The following is a 22393-nucleotide window of genomic DNA, read 5'->3' on the forward strand; positions in this document are numbered from 1 at the left end:
TCAATGTGCTATAAGAGAAGAATGGCTAACTTTGTGGACCATGAAGCAGGGAATAACAATAATCGTATCTAACATATATTTCGTGGTCAGGGAAAATGTTCACAATAGAACAATAAATTTAAAAGTAGAATTCAAAACTAAACAAATACTATTAAAATAATTTGTCTAAAAATAAATGTTAGTTCATATTTACCTATGTCTATGTAAAAGATCACAAAGACACTCCAAAATGCTAAGTAGCAAACCAAGATGCTACCTCTGGCTACTAGAATTATTTTTCATTTTCTTCTTTATATATTCTTATCTCTTCCAAATGAACATTTTTTTTTCATTTTCAGGAAAAAGGTAATTTTTCAATGAAAGATTTTTAAAATCTATCTTCACCCTTCAGGAAATTGACTTGCAATATCTATAATAGTCAAATCATCCCAGAGATGTGAGAATTTTTTAAAACACAACAAAACAGAAAATTCTAAAGAATAACTAAAGGAAACATATTTTGAAGTCTAACTCCAGCCACTCTCGGGAGGCTCTTTCTTACATATAACCCATTCTCTCCCACTGTATTTTACGCCTATTAAACTTGGTTTGTAATCTTATTAATCTTTGAATCTCTATGGTTTACCACAGTGCCTGACACAAAGGAACCCCTTAATGAATGCTTGTTTAATCCCAAAAGCAACCATCTAGTGGACTATGGGATCCATGGTGTCATCTTTCCCTCAAATGGTCTTATACCCTTCTAGCAACAGTCTCCCTTTCCTTTGGAGACAGAGAAACTCTTCCCCCAAATCCCTTGGATGCCAAGGTACAAGAAGGTGCCTGGAGCATCTGGGGGCCACCTCCTCAGCCAAATCTGCAGTAGGACTAAAGGAGGCCGACTGGCGGAGGGCAGGAGGGCTTCAGGATGGAGAGAGATCAGGCAAGGGCTGGAGAAGTAGGCCATAGGCCAAGAGAATCGGAGACCAGTGAAGGCAGAAAGAGGTTTCTGAACCCTTGAGCCCTCAGTTCCATCCCTGATGACCTGATTCCTGCAACTTAGCCTCATTTCTGTCCTTCCCAGCTATGGCGAGACCATACATCCTCATTTTGCTTAGGCGGATTTGATTTGGTTGTCTATATTTGTAAGTAAAACTATCCTTACAGATGCTCTCTTTTTGTCTCTAATAACTATAAACATATAATATTAAATTAGAATCATTAAGAAATATTGCATAGGGAAAACAAAACAAAACACTGCTTTGTTTCCAACAGACTAGGGCAAGACCATGCCTGATAAACTTACTTATCAGAAGAGCAGAAAACATTTAAAACGTTGCCAAGGTGATTGATACTGATGGTGAAGTTGATGATAAAAACTTCATATAAAAATTTGAATGTGAGGCAAAGCTTATAGGATTTGAATGTAAAAATCTATTTATTTGTTTGTTTGTTTGTTGTTTGTTTGAAACAGAGTCTCACTCTGTCGCCCAGGCTGGAGTGCAGTGGCGCAATCTCGGCTCACTGCAGCCTCTGCCTCCTGGGTTCAGGTGATCCTCGTGCCTCAGTCTCCCAAGTAGCTGGGACTACAGGCACGTGCCACCATGCCCAGCTAATTTTTGCATATTTAGTAGAGACAGGGTTTCACTACGATGGTCAGGCTGGTCTTAAACTCCTGACCTCAGGTGATCTGCCCACCTTGGCCTCCCAAAGTGCTGGGATTATAGGTGTGAGCCACTGCACCCAGCCTAAAATGCTATTTCTAATGGGCATAGGGCATCTAAGCCCAAAATCTATGTATTTCTTGAAGGGTGGCATTTACACTAGCATGTCAGGTTAAGATGTGACTTCTCAAAGCCTGGTGGATATTCTATTCAACTATATGACGTAAGACACTATTTAACATGCTCACAATTAAAGAATCAACTGAAAACTCACTGCCTCTCAGGGTCCTACCTTTCCTCAAGTTAGTATATAAATGGCAAATATAGGACGCACAGATGACAGCAGAATTTCTCCATGATTTTACCAAAAAGACGTGATGATTTTCAAAGATACTTGACTAAAAGAATTTTTTTGAGTCAACAAAAAAGTGATGATTTTTTAAAATTGGGGTGGGGGGTGAGTTCTGATAAGTAGCAACTCCAGTGTGCACTGTCTATAGATTGGAACATTTTGCCTAAGCATTATTAATGATCTATAACCCATAAGACAAAATGCAATATCATGGGCAGGACAACTCTTGATAATGGAGCTTGTAAATTTTAAGGTAGGGCCTGAAGAAAAGTAGACTAAGAACTAAAAATACATATTAAAATTCCAAATCAATCTAGCATCAGACCAAAAAAGCCATTTAAACAATAATTAGAAGGTGAGTTTCAGTTAGCAGCACTTGAAAAATGTATCTGGGGACAGAAAAATAACACTGTGTCTCTACTCTGCTGTGAGTCGTCCTTCCATTCACTCATCGGCTGAATGAGAAAAGTGTGAAGCTGTGTGCCAAGTGTGCGGGACTTGGGGAGAAACAGGGTGGGTGGGCTCCAGCCTTCAGGAAGCTTATGGTCTACAAGGAAAAGCAAAATAGTCCACAAGTAATAATAATAGCAGAATATTAAAAAATAAATAAGTAAATAACAAGAAGTATCTACCCTACCTTGTAGGCAGTTCAACCTAGTGCACTGAATCTAGAGGGAAAGAACACCGCAGACCAAAGAAACACCATATGCAAAAGCCCTGAGGCAAAGAGCAGGGTGTAGTAAATGTACTTACGGAAGTCTAGGAAGAGGCAGCACAGTGAACCTGGATTTCAATACCAGCTCTGCCTGACATTTATTAGCTGTGTGGCCCCGGGCAAGTTACTTAACCTCTCTGTCCTTCATATATAAGATAGGAAGCATCATTTCTATGCATGGGATTATTAGAATGGTGTCTGACACATGGAAAAGTGTTTATCAAGTGTTGTGGTTGGAACATAGAAAGGGAGAGACTAGCATAAGGGCAGCAGGGGCCTAATCACACAGGGCCTTGCTGGGAAGACATTTGAGCAGTCTAAGTCTTTTTAAACAATGCCTATAGGCTGCTATCAGGATGATGAATGGGGGTGTGGTGATGAATGCGGATGGACCAGCTGGCCAGTAGGAAATCTCCTGTGGTGGCCGGGTGCAGTGGCTTATGTCTGTAACCCCAGCACTTTGGGAGGCTGAGGCAGGTGGATCACCTGAGGTCAGGAGTTCAAGACCAGCCTGGCCAACATGGTGAAACCCCATCTCTACTAGAAATACAAAAATTAGCTGAGCATGGTGGCAGGCACCTGTAATCCCAGCTACTCAGGAGGCTGAGGCAGGAGAATCGCTTGAACCTGGGAGGCGGTGGAGGTTGCAGTGAGCCAAGATCATGCCACTACACTCTAGCCTGGGGGATAGAGCGAGACTCTGTGTTATGTGGCTGAAAAGGAAGAAAAGCTCAATGTGGATTGTGCAGAGGCCTTGGAAAATGTTTCTAAGACATTATTTCTCTACACATTGAAGAGTTCAATTTTATCACTAATACCAAAACCTAATAAAAAAGCTAAATACTACCTCAAATCAATTGTAACCTAACTCCTATTAGAAAAACATATGAATATTTTATAACCTCAGAATTTTAATAGAGGCTTGAGAGGTATGGTTGAGACATGGTCTTCTGACGCTTCAAAAAAACCACCTCTGGGTGGACAAATACTTGAGGCAAACTCTCAGTACCAGTATCAGCTAAGTCTGGGCCCTAGTGATGTACTTACCAAAGGAAACTTAATAAATGCTTCAAGCTCCCAGATATCCCATTTTTCCTATGTTTCTTCCTTCTGGAAAACCGGATCTTCTTTAAAGGAATGACTGCCAACAGGCTGAACCCACAAGTATAAGCAGAAAGGCAAATAACAGGTCCACTGTGCCAAACCACAGTTTCCCACACTGATTACCAGGTAAAACCCTGAACTTTCAGTATAGAGGTTAAGAACTCAGGTTTTGGAGTCAAAGAGATTGGACCCAGGCTTAGGACCTGGCTCCATCACATATGGCGTATGTAACCGTAAGTACTCAGCCTCAACCTAATCCTCAGGGTCCTCATTTGCAAAATGAGGGGAAAAATTTCACCTGGCTCTAAGGGTTGCTGTGATGATGACCTGATAGAATATGCATAAAGCACTTAGCTAGTAAGCACTAAATAAATGACAGTTATGATTATTATCCATCTGTGGTTCCCACAATGCCACCAAAATTGGGGATTAGATGAGGTAGAGAAAAAAAAACACTGCTGGCAAATTGGCCACCTTTTTTGGAAAATTTTGTGGCATATTGACTTAATAGTGAAGATACACCTACCCACTGCCCCAGTACTTCCACACCAAGATGTGTACTCAGCAGGCGTGCAAGCCACATGCACCAAGAGACAAGAGCTGGAAAGCTCACAGGAGCATCATTCAGAATAGCCAAAAACTGGAGACAACCCAAATATCCATCAACAGTAGAATGGAAAAATAAATGATGAAATGATGGTATATTTATATGATAGAATACCAACCACATGGTGCAAAAAATTAATAGATCATGGCTACATTCAACAAAAGGGACAAATCTCACAAATCCAATGCTAAATGAAGGAAGCCAGACACAAATGAATATGACTAGATGATTACGTTTGTATAAAGTTGAAAAACAAGCAAATTAACTCTAGCATTTAAGAATGCATACTTAGGTGGTAAAAGAATAAAGAAAAACAAGGAAAATTACCATGAAGTCAGAGTAACAGTTAGCTTTGAGGGGAGGTAGGGGGTTGTGACAGGAAAGGAGAACACAGAAGACTTTTAGGTTGTTTCCTTACTTCGTGATGGTTACATGTGTATTGTATTGATTCATTATGCTGTACATTTATGTTTTGTATACTTCCTATATCTGTGTGATATCTCACAATAACAAAGCAACTCTTAAATCACTCCTGTCTGCCTCATCTAATCCAGGCCCTCTTTTCAGGAACGTCAGAGAACTGTGTTCTATGCAGTTAGCTCTGCCTTTCTGTACCGCCTGTCTACTTGAGCCAAAATCCTGGTGGGGGGTGAGAGACAGGAAGGATACAGAAGAGGTGAGAAGATGGGCCTGCCACCTGCAATTGCCTTCATAGAACTGTCTAACCTTTCCATCCCAGTCTCAAGGGATACTCCCAGGGTCAGCCCCTGTCTTTTATCATGTCACTTTTGAGACATGAAAACAAAGAAGAGTGAGTGAAGACGCCTATAATTAGCACAAGCAAGAAATGAAGGACACAAGGAGAAATGCCACATTAACCACTCATTCAACATATACAAAGTGCCAGGATACAGTGACTGTTCTGAGGGGGGAATATGACCCAATCAGGGCCAAAGTCCTTCCTTAAAATCCACACTGGGACATTTAGGGAGAGAAGCACTTTCTCCCTAAGGCTGTCAGGCCACAAAAATGAGTCTGGACTTCAGGAGGCCACTTTTACCAGCCATGTGGAGGAAGCATGTCTGCAAATGAACAAAATAAAGCCGACAGAAGAGGGCAAAAGGGCTGAGAGCTGGACAGAGATAAGACAAGGGCCTGAGAATGGTGCCTTGCATCAAGAGTAGCAAAGGCCAGCAAAGGTAGGGAGAGGGTTTCAATAGCCTCGAGTCCCCAGTTCCACCTCTGATGTGTTGATTTCTACAACTTAGCCTCAGTTCTGTCCCTCCCAGCTATGGGAGACAACATGGGTCATATCTTGTGCTCACTTCTAATAAGAGAAAAGTTAATAACATGCAAGTCTTTCTCTTAAGAGAGCCGCAATTGAATCAGGAAAATAGAAGTAACAACAGATCATCACACAGCATTATGGGAGTATACAGAAGTGGCGCACCTTAACCAGACTAGAGGATGAGAGGGAAGTGTTAGGGAAGAGTTTCTGAGGAGGTGAACTATGGAATGCTTTGGTTTCATCAGGGGAAAGAGAAATGTAAGGGTAGTCAAGGCAACAGGGGCAGCTTGTGTTAAGGTGGGGAGGTATGAAGGGAACTGGGAGGAAGGGCACTCAGAGTACTTTGGCACTGCTGAAGTGCGGTGTGGCTGGCAGGAGAAGCCAGGGAGACTGGTCATAAAGGAGCTGAGAGGCACTTAAAGGCCTCTGACTTCACATAGGCAAAGGGAGCCTTTGAAAAGCTTTAATCAAGAGAAAGATTTAATCAGGGGTCCAATTTCCCTTTTAAAAAGATCAAGGAGATGTTTTCTAAGTCCAATGTCTGGCAACAGGAAGACATGTCTCTCTCTCTCCCTCTCCCTCTTCCCACCCCTGTCCTTACCCCACCCTCTCTCCAGCACCCTGAATCTCTGAAACTCCCTTCTGCCCCGCAACTTTCATTTCCTGAATTTCCCACCCTATGGTATAAACAATAGGGACAACACCAGCTAATGACAAGAGCAACAGACCAGTGGTCCTGAAAGCTGGATCTAATCCTGCTCTCCCACTATCAGGCCTTGGACCCAGGCCAAGCCACCACAGCCTCCGGGCTCATCTGCACGGACAAAACGAGGATAACAAGATTAGTCGACATACCTCAGAGGTGCTATGAGAAGTGTGTGAAAGTGAGTCAAAATCACAACCCCAAGATATTGATAAAAGTGACATCCTGATGCAAATAGCATCACAAAGCATACTTTATTTGTTCTTTTATTAATTATAAGTAATTAAATCCTATGATTTGGTAAATATATACACAGTATCCATGTTTTGTTTAAAATAAGTTAACATGGATTTCTCATATCTGAACATGCCCAATATTATTTTGGGAGTAATCTGTTTTGACTTTATTATATTATCTCTGATAAGGACAGCATTAAATACTATCATTAAAATGATATATCCTGATAGATACCTAGTATTTAGCTTAAAATTAAATAAAGATAACAATGTTAAAATGTGTTTAAAACACAGGCTTAAAAAATGAATGCAGACACCCAGACAAGTTTCCCACCAGTGATAAAGCACTTGTACCTCAGCAGGGTATCAAAATCCCTTAAGATAAAGGCAGGTGTTTCCTGAAATTAGGTAGCAATATTGCTTCTAAGATGAAGCTGTGCAAACCTAGTGGGAGAGAATCATTGAGGGTGTGTGTGTGTTTGTGTGTGAGAGAGAGAGAGAGTGAATGTGTGTGTGTGTGTGTGTGTTTAATCTCACTAATTTACAGAGCATATTTTTAAGCATTATTAGCAGCCTTGGGGCAAGTTTTCTTTTAACAGCATGCATAATAGTCTGACAATTGCCCACAAGGTGGCACCAAACTCGTGCCCTGAGGACAACCAAGGAAACTTTTTAATAGTAAAACAGATGCTCCAAATACTCAACAGACATCTTCCTTTATAGCTTATCCTCAACAATGAGCCAGATTTATAGTTATAAGTATCTCCTTCTCTCTATATGGTGCAAAAATTAAAACCTATTGCTGCCTACAAGAAAACAGTAAAAGGAGAAAGACCTCCTCCCAAGATAGACCTGTGCTACTTCTGCGCAGTTTTCAAAAGAAAAAAAAAAGTATCTAAGTCCTAAAAATAAATGTTCCACTTCTTTGGGGGGGGAAAAATCCTGAAACTAATTTAGCTCACTGAATGGTACCCAGAAGTTGATCCTTCTTCCTCTGTTTTAAATTTTATCTTATTGAGCTTAGATGAGTCGGTGTAAATCTTTAAAGAACTGACTGTTATTTAAAAATTAAAACAGATTTGCAATTAATACTTAATGTGACAGGTCATGGTTATTTTAAAGGGATGAGATCTATTATTGGAGACTGTCTCCTTCCTGCCCCCTCCACCTTCCTCCATCTTACAAAGGCTATTCTAAGGTGAACTGGTCGGGGCTGGAGTAGAGCTCTGGAAACCTATAATAAAAGTCATTCTGGGAACAGACACAATGTATCACTGTTGGCCTAGGAGATATTCTGCCAATTAAAAACAGGGCACTGGGACCTGAGCCCCTGGGAGCCAAGCCTTCCATTTTGAAGAAGCAGAAGTTATGCAGAGCAATAGAGAATCCTCAAAGGGTCCAGCTTCCTGTTAGCATGAGAGACAGAACTACCTGTTGGGATGAAAGGTTTATTTGTCCCCATTTGCAACACCCACCACAGATAAGAATGACCCTCTGTGAATGGCTTGAGTCATGGGCTTGCCAATCTTTTAGGGGCAAAAAAAAAAAAAACTAAAAGAAAAGAACCAGATAGATCAGTCCATTCTGAGACCCCCAAGCTCTCTATCACCAGACATCATCCCACTGTGCCCAGAAGGCCCACTAATCCTGTTAGCAATTCCTGAGTCATTCATTCAGCCTCCAGAACATTGCTTTCCCAAGGAAAGACCCCTCATTGCAACTACTTGGCTTCTAATTATTGGTGATCCCTGAAAACACAGGGTAAACCTTTTATTTCTGTTTCCTAAGCAGGGCATCACCTACCTCTGGACCACATGCAGGATTCGAGATCTCAGGGAAGGGCATCCTGGGAGGCTTATGAAGGTATTTTCTGTAGCCCATGCTGCCCACCAAGCCAGACACTCCTGCAGGCTGGCTGGAGAGGCAGGGTGCCAAATGGAAGCAAGCATGTGGTCCTATTACCAATGATCTTAGAACCTGCTCATTTATCACTCTGCATTCTGCAAACCTGCAGTGGCAACCCTCCCACCCTGCCTCTCCCTTCATGTGAGGAACATAGAATCCAGCTTTTCAGGCAACTCTCTTTCCAGCAGTCTGAGGCTGGGAGTAATCCAGCAGAAATTTTCGCTCAAATGTCCCAGACCATTTTATAAATGCTGCACAAGCCCCTTCTTACTCTGGTTTGAAACCAAGAATACTACTTATTGCCATCACAGAACTCAGAATAAATTCATACAATGAAATACTGTGATCACAAAAACACGTAACACTTCACTCACTAAGTTATGCAAGTAAATTCACTAAGTAATTTCAGTGTTAGATTCCATAATAACAAATATCCCTAGTGATACAGCTTTTGATTTAAATAGGTAGGAAATTACCATTCATCAGACATTTGCCATATGCCAGCTATTCTGCTAAGCACTTCAATTTCCATTTGAAAATTGACCATAACCACAGACTTCTGAAGAACCCATGTCAAATCCTTGAGTGTGCTCCTATATAGCATTCAACACACATTTTTATCACCAGAGTGTACCAGGATGGACACAGAAATGAAACAGTCTAGCCCTGCTGTCAGAGGACTAACACTTCAGTAGGGAAGGAGAACTGTCACATGCTTCTGCCAGGTGTTTGCCAGGCACTGCCGAGGAGAGAGTGATTACTCATTCATATATTCTAGACCTCACCCTTTTTGGAACAATTTTTAATTGAAGAAAGAAGAATACAATGGAATATAAAACCGAATAGAGTGGAGTAGAGAGAACTCATTAAGAATCAGAGAAATGATGGTCTATGGGATGAGAAAATGATCCCTCCTACAAGGCTTGTCTTTTAGCTCATGGAAGATAAATGAGTTCTCCAGGAAAGGGGCATTTATTCTGATGAAGTTCAAGCCCCTCAGCCTGTCTCTGCCTGATCTTCTCTCTCACCCCATTCAAGCCAGGGCTAATCACATCCCTTCCTTTTGACCTTCATCGCATCTAAAGACTTGACAGACCCATACCAACCTTTCCCACCATCAGGTTGAATATTCCTTCTCTCTCAACCAGGTTCATTTGGATTTGTTCTTAAAGAACCACCTCCTTTGGGCAGCTTTTTAGGATCTCTCTCTCTTTCTCTCTCTCTCTCTCTTTCTCTCTCTCTCTCTCTCTCACACACACACACATACACACACACACACACAAACACACACAGGCAATACACACATGCACAAACACACACACACACCAGGCTGTGTAAGAAGCTCCACACCCAACATTTTCCCATTAGAATGAAACTCCACAAGTCCTGCTTACCATTGTGTCCCCAATGCCTACACCAAAATAAGCACTTAATCGATAATTATCAAATTTTAGGCTAGGCACAATGGGTTATGCCTGTAATCTCTATGCTTTGGGAGGCAAAAGTAGGAGGATTGCTTCAAAATTAAAAAAAAAAAAATTAGCCAGGTGTGGTGCCATAGATCTGTAATTCCAGCTACTCAGAAGGCTGAAGCAGGAGGATCTCTTGAGCCCAAGAGTTTAAGGCTGCAGTGAGCTATGATCACCTTACTGCATTCCAGCCTCGGCAAAAAGTGAGACTTCATCTCTAAAATAAATACTTACCCAATTATCAAATTTTAATTTTTAGTTAATATGACTTGCTTCCCTAAAAGACTGTAAGCTCATAGAGGACCAAACGTGTCTGGCTTCTAGTAAGTGCACCAGAATGTTCACTGAACAAACAGCAAAGGACAGGACACAAAGCAGACTTGCCTAAATTAAATTACCATTCCTTATTGTAAAGTTCAGTTTTTTAAATCATAAATTTCCTTTCTTCACAAAGTCTTGCCCTCATTACCTTCACAAATTCTGTTGTTTTCAGAAGCCACAATATAACGCTAGACTAAAGAATTCAATAACAACAAAGAAAGGATTACTTATTTGAATAATCCTTTCTGTTGAAATTTAACATTCTTTTCCCCCAGAGAATACACTGCACGACCCCTGGCTCCTCACCCACCTATGCCTATGTTACTAGGATTTATCAGAGTAAACAGGCAGAGAGAGGCAGACGGATGTTTCAAATGCCATATTAAACAAAATATCTTTTTACATTTGTAAAATAAATAGGATTTCATTTGCTCACATCTCCTGGAAAAAGTGGCAAGAAGGAAAGCAAAGAAAACAAACGTGAGAAAAGGGCCAAGGCAGGCCTGGCAGAATGTGTAATAACCTAGGTTAAGCTGGCTACTTGAGCCTTTTAGCCCTGGAGCACAACCAGCCCTCCATTGCCCTGGCAAACACCTTCCCTCCTCCTCCTCCTCGTTCTCCACCGTCCCCAATAAGCACACTGAGAGAACCTAACAGCGACATGTCTTCAGATGGTCTGTTGAGCACAAAGCTCACAATTACTGTAACGAAGTGCCCTCAGGTCTGTCTTTAATCAGTGTCTGCACCATTGCTCAGGGTGAAGAGCCAGGAGCCAGGAGTTCCTCACCCACCACACCAAAACCCTGAGGAGTGACAAGGAAAAAACATCATCCTCTAAGAAAGGGTGGACCTGACACCCATATACTATGCATTTACCAGGTAAATTTATTTATTTCTTTGATAGCTTCTTTTCCGTTAGCAAGCCACCCCCAACATTCCATCAACCCCAATCAAATAAGGAATCAGAATTGGAGCATTTCCACTAATGGAACATCAGTTGATGGCATCATGCTCTGGTAATGGTGGATCATTCACCGAACAATGACTGAGTGCCTACTATATGCCACAGATCACAATAGTTTATCTTCTATTCACCATTAGGTGTCTCAGGACAAGGCTATGTTTTCCAATTCTAAGCACAGCATCTGCTACAGGAAAAAATGGGAGATATACAACACATCCTCGTTGGATGTGTCAATGAAAACCAATGTACCAGTTCCTAATCTACATGTTCTTCCTCAGCAAGACCACTTACAGCACCAAGCTTGGGGAATACCCAAGGCTGGCTAACTTATAAAGAAAAGAGGTATTTATGGCACTGAAATCAGAACTAAAGAAAAACTAATATTTACACTAGAAAAGAAGTCCCCAAGTCTCTTCTGGTAAATGAATGGGCATGGCTATATTCCAATAAAACTTTATTTACAGAAATAGGCAGCAGGCCCATAGCTGACCCAGACCACACACTGTAAGGATCTGGTTTACCCTCCCTGAAAACAACAAAGTCTGAATATAGGCTTGCCTTTAATGTGTTTTGTTCAATCATTCGTTCAACAGCTTTTATTGACCATCTACTCTCCGCCAGGCCCTGGAGACACAACACTAAAAAAGACAGGCATAGCCCTACTCTCATGGGGCTTACAGTCTGGTTGAAAGGGCAAGCATTGGGCCAAACACTACCCAGAGAAGTTGCAGGGGATATGAAAGTAAAACTCAGGTGCTATAGTTCACTCTGTCTGTTCCTGGGACAACTGAGGAAAATGGTTAGTTTATGAAGACCACCATTTGTATGGTGAAAGAGAAAACGTCACTGGGGGGACTGCAGAGGTGAGGCTAGATTGCCTACTTCAAAAATAATGAAACATTTATACAAAGAGGAAGACTACAGAGCTGGGGAGTGAAAGACAACAATGATACCAGTAAAGAAAAGTGCGCAGAAACTAGTGGCAGGGCTCAGCTGTAAGGTTCTGTAGTGATCACATATGAGGGTGGTAGAAAGGGCATCAGAGCAGTACTGAGGTTTCCGCTGTCTTGGATAACCTAATCCCCACAAGCATGCCCACACTTAGGAATATTGTGGGATGGTTGAGCAAACACATGCATGCAATCTGTAAGCATATGTCATGGAGTGTGCAGGGTTTATCAGGCATGAGGCCCTGAGAAGACTGTGTTACTTCATACCCCACCTGGTGGCTGTGCCAGACCAAGGGGAGAAGAAAGTAATCTAGCACAACTTTCAAAGTCTCACTGTATTTACATTTCAGAGATCTACCCCTTAACTAACCTGGGGAAGCCAAAACCACCCAAAGGGACATCATCCCAGGAGATGAATCCCTGGGACATAGGATATGAATATTTTTGAGGCTTTTGATACACTTCATCCATTCCATTTTGGCTTCTTATGTTACAGGAATCTCTATGGAAAGGAATTCAGTGCAACACTTTGAATAAAAAGGACACGCTATATATATATTAAAAGAGCTGCCCTTTATGAATTTGCTAACACATTTTTAGAGACTAAAATGACTAAAATATGGTCTCCATGGCTGTGTCACATTTTTTTAAATTTCTACTTGCCAACTGGAACATTTTAAAAACTGATGTTGGCCAACTTAATGTGATTATTAAAATAATATTTATCATATCACACCATATATAAAAATCAACTCAAAATGGATTAAAAACTTAAACATAAGACCTTGTATTAGTCCATTTTTATGTTGCTATGAAGGAATACCCAAGGCTGGGTAATTTACAAAGAAAAAAAGTTTACGTGGCTCTGAAATCAGAACTAAAAAGAAACTAAAATTTACACTAGAGAAGGGGTCTGCAAATCTTTTCTGGTGAATGAATAGGCATGGATGTATTCTAATAAAACTTTATTTACATAAATATGCATCAAGCCAAACCTGACCAATGGGCTATACAGTTTGTCAACTCTTGCAGCAAAGGCAAAAATCAGTTCATAACAATACTGTCTTAGTCTATTTGCTGTTGTTATAACAGAACACCACAGAATGGGTAATTTATAAGGAGAAGAAATTTATTTCTCACAGTTCTGGAGACTGGGACGTCCAATATGTAGAGGCCAGCATCTAGAAAGGGCATTCTTGCTGCATCCTCCAATGGAGAAAGGGCAAGGAGAGAGCAGGGGAGAGCACAAGATGGAGTTCACAGCCACAAACCCTTTTATAATCGGCATTAATCCATTCATAAGGGAGGAGCCTGCATGACCTCAACATCTTCCATTAGGCCCTACCTCTCAACACTGTTGCACTGGGGATTAAGTTTCCAAAACATGAATTTTGGAGGGGCACATTCAAACCACAGCAAATACTAACTTGGAGTGTATTACAAAGAAATCAGCAATTTAATCCCAAACTGGGAATTGGTGTTAGACAAGATGAAAACCTGGAGACCACAAGAACCAAACTCTGCTAAATTATGTTTGCAAAACTGGAACCACGTATGTTTGTGTAGTGCTTGTAAAGCCCTCCACAGTTGAGACTCAAAATACCATGGTAGTCAAAACAACACTGAGCCGGTAATTAAGCTACTGTCTCCCAGCTCCAAACCCACTTTTCCATGCCATCTTTGTGATGCTAGGGCTGGTGCTCTGTGAACCACATCTCTGCTTTGTCAGCTGCTTCCTGTTAGGTTCTGCCTATAGGGGGCGCTGGAGGAAAGCTGGGAGGCTGGAGGAGGAAGGCTTGGCCCGTTCCTCCCTGTCTGATTCCTATTGGCTTCCTGCCCCTGTGAGCGTGACCCAGCCACGCTTCCTCACTCTAGCAACCCCACTTCCTTTCTGTGGCAGCTGCTGAACCAGCCTCATTGTGTTGCCTTAAAGACCCCCAATCCCAGCCTACCTCTTACCAGACTTCAGAGATTCCAACACCACCTGGACAGTACCAACTCTCAGAGGTCTGGGTACCAGGCCCTCAACTACCCTCCTCTTGAGCTCAGAGGCCCTAGCACTAGCTATCACCTTGGAGATATAAGTTCAGCCCCACTTGGCCCTTCCTACAAGCTTCTAAATTTTAATAATCCTAACCCCAGGAATGGCAAATGCCTCCTGCAGTTGCTACTTTCCATGATTCCTTAGTGTTGTCTTACTGCCTTCTCAGTTCTCTAATATCTGGTTAATAATTTTAAATATTAAATGCTCTCTGTTGAAGTAATTGGTGTAGCTTCTGTCTCTAACTCAGCCCTGACTGATACATAGTCCAGCAATTTCAAAAATAAGCCAAATCCGTGTTTGTATTTCTTGAACACTATGGAGTGGACACATAATTCTCAATTTTGCTTAAAATCCCATCTGTTGTTCTCAAATACTACAGCTGTTCCCAGGCCAGACACCTAAAAAGCTCCATCCCCCTAAATTCCTTCTACCCTTAGCTTCTCCTTCCCTTCTGTCTTGCTTCCCTCTTCCTTTCCTTCTAATTCTCCATCACAAAAGCCCAAGAACCAATCTGCCAAAAAGGATGTGCATCAGGAGAGCTTTAGGTCCTTTTTTCAGGCCAGAGATTATGGACTGAAATGTCCACCAGGAAAAAAACTCTGGGCCAGGCACAAGAATTCTGGAATTCCAACACCATCATATCTTGATTGCATACTGCAACTACATTCAGCCTCAAAGTCAGAGAGAAATGTTGGGTGGTGGGGCCAGTGGGGACTACAGAGTGTGCGTGCTGTCTAGATGCCAGAGCTTCAATTTTTCAAGGGAGGCAAATATATATTTTTTTATTTATAAATATATAAATTAATTTTATATTTACTACAATATTTAATATTTATAAATTAAATATATACAACTTTATGTCAAGATTTCTATGTGAAATCTGCAGGTTCTTAAACATTGGTTATATTTTATTTAACACTCTGTGCAGGTTAAATGAAACTTGCCTCATCCTGCCTGCATGCCCTCTTTGCTACCACTCTCTATACCAGCCCCAAATGGACCCAATATAGTCCATTTTCTTGACAAAGATTTGACGATTGAAACTATTTATTAGTAGCCACCTACAGAGCTCCGATAAATAATAGCAAACCCAAGGTAAACAGGATTCTTTACCCTACCACTTTTCTAAGATACCACCAAAATGAAAGGAAGGAAGGAAGGAAGGAAGGAAGGAAGGAAGGAAGGAAGGAAGGAAGGAAAGAAAGAAAGAAGGAAGGAAAGAAAGAAAGAAAGAAAGAATTTAGTAACAGAAGATGCTACCTGATTTAAACCCTCAAAAAATCTGTGATTCAACTTAAAAAAATTAACAGAAGAAAATAGCTCTCTAAAGCAAAGCTTTTAGAGTTTATTTTAGAAGAAGGTGGTAGTGCTACATTATTTTTTAAGTAATATTTACAGAACAGTTTGTTCTGGAGTTCTAAATGACACAAATAGAGCAGGCCTGGTGTACACACACCAAAATGGTGACAATGAAATTAGGGCTTGATCTGGTGATAAATTACCCTCTGCTCATCTCACGAACACCTAAGGCTCCAAAATGGAGAAGGCATCATTTGAATAAGTGAACCATTGGCTACAAATAAGGGCACACACCCACTTACCCCCACCAACCCTCCACGTACAATTACCCAATCTCTAAGAGAAAGACACGCTGGCTCTATAATTACCAGATGTGAACTAAGAAAATATGCCTTTTTAAAAGCTTAGCTATATTTCCCAATCACACTTTACTCAGCCTCAGAGCAAACTCCAAAGCAGTATGATGCCTGCTCCTGAAAAGTCTAAAGGGAACAATAGACAGCAGGGCCTACTTGAGGGTTGAGGGTGGGAGGAGGATGAGGATCGAAAAACTACCTATCAGGGGCCAGGCGCGTGGCTAACGCCTGTAATCCCAGCATTTTGGGAGGCCGAGACAGGCAGATCACAAGGTCAGCAGTTCAAGACCAGCCTGGCCAACATGGTGAAACCCCATCTCTACTAAAAATACAAAAACACAAAAATTAGCCAGGCTTGGTGGCAGGCACCTGTAATCCCAGCTACTCAGGAAGCTGAGGCAGGAGAATCGCTTGAACCCAGGAGGCGGAGGTTGCAGTGAGCAGAGACCACGCCATTGCACTCCAGCCTGGGTGAGACAGCAAGACTCCGTCTCAAAAAAAAAAAAAAAGAAAAAAAGAAAAACTACCTATCAGGTACTATGCTTATTACCTGGATGATGAAATAATATGTACACCCCTGTGACATGCAATATGTCTATAGAACAAACAGGCACATATACCCCTGAAACTAAAATAAAACTTAAAAAGAAGAAATGTCTAGCCCAGAACAATGTCCAAATCTACCTGCTGGGGGACAAAGCAGTATCACTGATGCTAGAGTTTGGGGGGCAGGAGGTGGATATAATTTCATATTCCTTATCCCAACATGTCACTCTGTGTTATTAGTGCAGAAGGAAAAAAATAAAATTTCTCACGCCAACTGTTTTGTTTAGCTTCAACAGGGGCTTATTGTCAACTACAAGAGAAGCTGGCCTATCTAAAATCTGCAACCTCACTTTCCAAGAGCCAAAAAGGAATTTGTAAATGGCCTCTGCAGAGTTCACACGGTTGGCATATGAGCCTTATTCATATAGTAGGCCATGCCTAAAGACTCCATGGAGACCTATTGTATCTTCAGTCTGTTGACTCTTACTTGACACAAAATTCTAACCAACCTGGTTGATTTTAAAGTTTACAGCTCAAACTCAGGAAATTCCAGTATGAAGACAAATCAAAGGCACTTGGAAAAGAAGAGGAGATATATATATATATATATATATATATATATATATATATATATATATATATATATATATATACAGTGAAATGCTCATGGTAGAGACACCAAATGCTGAAGAGAGAGATGCATTAAAGAAATGAAGAAGAGTCCATGAGCCCATTGCTCAAAGAAGGCCTTCAAGGGACAGTGCAACTTGTCAAAAGCCAGAACAGACTGGAGCCAAGTAAAAAAGGAAAGCATGGAAACAGGCAGTACACTAGGATCAATAGAAAAGGAACCAACTGGAACAATCCAGAGTGGCAAAAAGGCCATGATTCTCATGCTGTTGGAGTGGCAGCTGATGTTTATCATGGACTTACACATTCAGTCTTGCTGCAAAGTGCTTTATCTGCTTTCTCTTATTCAATACTCTCAGCAACCCTATGAAGCAGGCTTTATGTAAATTTTACAGGTGAGACTACAAAAGCTTAGAGAGTTCAAGCCCAAGGTCACCTTGCTAGGAAGAGGGATAGCCAGAATTGAACTTCAGGTCCACCTAGTTCCAAAGCCTGCCCTGAGGTGGAGGAGAGGGAGAGGCAGACAGAGGAAAGAAAAAGGATGATACTATTAATGGTATTTAATAGTATTTTGTTACAGCAGCCTAGGTAAACTAACAACCCCATTTAACAGATGAAGAAACAGAGCAATTCTTTAAAACATTCATTCTGAAAGAGAAGAAAAAAAACTTTCCCAGTGGAAGATAAAACTAGGGGTATTTGACAGGCAAAATGACTCCCCTTGTAACAGAACACTGGGAAGGAAAATTAAGCAGAACTACTAGATGACATAAAATAACTGACCATTTGTACGCATCCTTTTTCTTTCTTTTCATATTTGAAATAACATAACTTGCAGTAAGATCAGCAAAGGGAAAATCTCTGTAACAAAATTTCATTTATAGACCATACCCATGAAAAGTTTCTGCTTGACACTGATACAGGGCAGGGCATCATCACCTGAAAGAAAGGGAAAGAGAGACAGAAAGAAAAAAAGAAAAAGAAAGAAAGAAAACTAACAACCCAGAAAACTAAGCAGCTCATTACATGTTCTCTTCCAAATTCTGTAGAACCACACTTGAAGTGACAGATGTGAAGAGGAAGGAGGTTCACACTCAGAAAGGCAGGAGAACTATTTTGGGGAGGTTTGTTGGAGGAGGTGGCAGAGTGCCTAGAGAACGAGTGCACAGATGTAGCTCTGGCATGTGTATCCATCCATTCATTCATTCATGCATACATGCATGCATGCAGCCAACATTTACTGAGACCCTACTATGACTCATCAACAGAAGATGGAGATACTGTAGGGAACCAGACATAGTCTCTGCCCTTAAGAAACTCACAATCTGCTGGGCAATTACAGACAAGTAATAAGTCAATGAATAGTCCTCATAATGGGGACTTTAGGAACTAAGCATGAGATACGGGGAGTAGAGGAAGGCTTCTTGGATGTGACATGTGAGTCTTGAAGTGGAGAATAACCAAGGAAAGAAGTGGAAGGAAGGCTGGAGAGATTACCAGGGACGGGGTTTTGCATGCCACAATGAGATCTTTACATTTTATCCTGAAAGGAATGGAAAGCCATTCAAGATTCATTATCCGGATAATTACATGTCCAGATTAACATTAAAAAACAAAAATCTAGAGACAATGTAGATAACAGCGTGGAAAGATATTTAGACTGGAGGCAGGTCAAGAGACTACTGTATTATCTAGGCTAGAAATATTAAAACCTAAACTAAGGTAGGGATGGGGGAAAGTGAAAAAGAGGAAACCAAGTTAAGAGACACTTAGGAGACAGCATCAGTAGGCATTTGGCACTGATTTGTACAGGGGTTACAAAGAAGACAAAAGAAGAATGGCCTCAAAGTGTGTGATTTGATTGTGGTACAGCTAGGATGCTGGAGACATTCCCTAAGAACAGAGGACACAGGATAAGAATGCGGGGAGGTGGCAAGCTCAGACTTGAACATGTTGAATTTAAAGTGTCTTTGTCTGGAGGTCCTAGTCATCGGTGTCTCTGTGTTGCACCCACTGTATTAGTTATCTATTGCTACATAAGGATATTACCACAAATCTAGCAGTTAAAACAACACACAAATATTTATTTCAGTTTCTGTGGATCAGGAGTCTAAATATGACTTAGCCAGTTCCTCTGCAAGGGTGTAATCAAGGTGTCAGGCAGGGTTGGGTTTTCATCTGAAGTTCAACTGGGGAAGGCTCCATTTCCTAGGTCACATGGTTGTTGGCACCATTCAGTACTTTGCAGACTGCCAGACTGAGGGCCCTAGTTTCTTGCTTGCTTTTGATTGGAGATTACCCTACCCTCTTTGCCACATAGCCCTCTCCATAGGCAGCTAACCATGTGGCAGCTTTCTTCTTCAAATCTGGCAAAAAAAAGAAACTCCTTCCAAGCCAGACATTACAATCTTACATAACATGATCATGTGCATACTATCACATTTGCCATATTCTACTGGTTAGAAGCAAGTCACAGAGCCTGCCTCAGGGCAGAGGATCACAAAAAGGCATGAGTCTAGGAGGCAAGGGTCATGGGGTCTGTTAGAGTCTGTTAGAAGGGTCCTTACAGCCTGTTTCACCACATCCATTTTCATTTAGTCTCCAAAAGTTAGAAACCCTTAGACCTGCTTTCTTACCTCCTATGGTCCCATGGCCTAAGCAACTAGATACTGAATTGTATGCAAATATAGATCTACAACCCATCCATCCCTCTCAGTTCAATCTCTTTCATGAAGCTGTCCCAAGGAGGCTCTCCTCTCTCTCCATTCTGATCTCATAGCACTTAAAATCTAAAGTAATGGCTTCGAGAATTTGAGTGTCAGAAAACTAAATATCCCCCAAAAGGAACCAACCCAAATGTCCATCAGTGATACACTGGATTAAGAAAATGTGGCACATATACACCATGGAATACTATGCAGCCATAAAAAATGATGAGTTCATGTCCTTTATAGGGACATGGATGAAGCTGGAAACCATCATTCTCAGCAAACTATCGCAAGGACAAAAAACCAAACACCACATGTTCTCACTCATAGGTGGGAATGGAACAATGAGAACACTTGGACACAGGGAGGGGAACATCACATACCAGGGCCTGTTGTGGGGTGGGGGGAGGGGGGAGGGATAGCATTAGGAGGTATACCTAATGTAAATGATGAGTTAATGGGTGCAGCATGCCAACATGGCACATGTATACATATGTAACAAACCCTCACGTTGTGCACATGTACCCTAGAACTTAAAGTATAATAAAATATATATATAAAAAAAGAAATAATAATAGCTGTCATGTATTAAATGCTTACTATATTTTACTCACTATACTGGAAACCAAATATGCAATATCTCATTTAATCCTTATAATGATAATAAATTAAGGGCAAATATTATTCCAATTTTACCAATGGGAAAACTGAGGCATAGAAAGGCTAAGACACTCACCCAAAGTCAGATAGCTAATAAGTGGCAGGAATCAGGCAGCCTGACTCCAGAGCCCACACTCAAAGCTAGCCCAGGCACTTAGATATCACCAGTTACATTTTTACGATCTTCTGAATGAGAAAATACAAAATAGCTAAAAGCTACTTTGAATCCAGTAACAGTTTTAAATACAATTTTCCAACACACTAGTATCTACAAACATTTGCAAAAAGCTGTACGTACATGTGCAAGCATTTATTCTCTCCACAGACAATGGGGATTGGCGACCATTCGCAGAGCCTCACAGCCCTTTCTACATGGCTCTTCGCTGGGCACCAGTTGCCACTGCCACATTCTTTTGGTACCTGGATTGTAATCTACATCAGCAATTCTCAAACAGGGGCAATTTTGCTCCCAGGAGACATCTAGCACTGTCTGGATACATTTTTTATTGTCATGGTTAGGGAGGGGGTGCTAATGGCATCTAGTAGGTAGAGGCCAGGGATGCCACTAAACCTCTTACAATGCACAGGGCAGTCCCCCATAACAAGGGATTATCCAGCCCAAAGTATCAATGGTACTGATCTTGAGAAATCCTAATATGTACCACTGTAAAATGCTCTACTTCTCTCATACATATTTGTCCTAACTCTCCAAGATAAACCTCTATGCCATCAGAGCAGGAACTACATGATACCCATGTCACTCCACCTTTCCCAGCCTACGCCTAAGTTCCCAAACACGGGAAGTGTCCAAGAGATACTTTTTGAATTGAAATTTATTTCAAAGAAATTGTAGGCTTTACTTCTACAAGACCTAGTTATTCAATGATTAACACATTCCCTCCAAATTAAGAACTTCTAGTTTGAATTTACTAAAGGCTAATTTACTTCTGGAGTTAACACAGCCCTCCCCAGCAGCCTCCGGCACCTGTATGTTTGAATTAGCAAATAAATCTCTGGTTTAGAAAAATCAGATAAATGAAACAATATGCAGTATTGAGACAAATAGGGAGATACAGAAACATCATCAATGCCAAGGACTGGAAGGTGCTTATTTCCTAATGCAACCACTCTCCCCTTAAACAAAGGCAAGGGCATGCAAATGAACTAGGGTCCAAAAATGATCCTTTTCTTTTTTAATCACAAATCATTGTGAGTGAAGAGAACATTGTTCTAAAGCACATCAGATATATTTGCTGAATGATGAATGAGCCCCTGTTGTTTGTTAGCACAAGTGGGAGTTGTGTGTATATTAAGATGAGAACACACTATAATTCTAAGAAGGAAAAGGAGCTATTATTTCACCTTTTTTTTCTTGTTTTCTTTTTCTTTTTCTTTTTTCTTTCTTTTTTTTTTAACACATTCTCACTCTGTCACCCAGGCCAGTGCAGTGACGTGATCACAGCTCACTGCAACCTCGACCTCCCAGGCCCAAGTGATCTTCCCACCTCAGCCTCCTGAGTAGCTGAGACCACAGGCATGCACATCACGCTCGGATAATTTTTTTTGTAAAGACAGGGTCTTCCCATGTTGCCCACACTGGTCTTGAATTTCTGCACTCAAGCGATCCTCCTGTCTCAGCCTCCCACAGTGCTGGGATTACAGTGTGTGCCACCACACCCAGCCTATTTCACTTTTCAACATACAGAAATGTAAACTCATATTCCAGACGATGAGTCAGATGACTCCCCCATCCAATGAATTTTGTACAATGTAGGCAAATATTGCATTGTGTATTTCCACACCTCTATGACTCAATCTTAGGGTAAAGTCTGGTTCCTCTTTCCCTCTCAGATAAACAAAAAACAAGTCCATTGAATCCCAGAATAACTTGAA

General features: G+C 41.2%; 1 protein-coding gene across 10 annotated transcripts in view; it reads right to left on the bottom strand.

The window, feature by feature from the left end:
• The window catches only part of ERC2 (ELKS/RAB6-interacting/CAST family member 2), a 976550-nt gene that overhangs the window by 835389 nt on the left and 118768 nt on the right, over positions 1-22393 (bottom strand). The window lies entirely within an intron of this gene.

The sequence above is a fragment of the Pan paniscus genome, chromosome 2, assembly GCF_029289425.2.
Source record: "Pan paniscus chromosome 2, NHGRI_mPanPan1-v2.0_pri, whole genome shotgun sequence".
Classification (NCBI taxonomy): domain Eukaryota; kingdom Metazoa; phylum Chordata; class Mammalia; order Primates; family Hominidae; genus Pan; species Pan paniscus.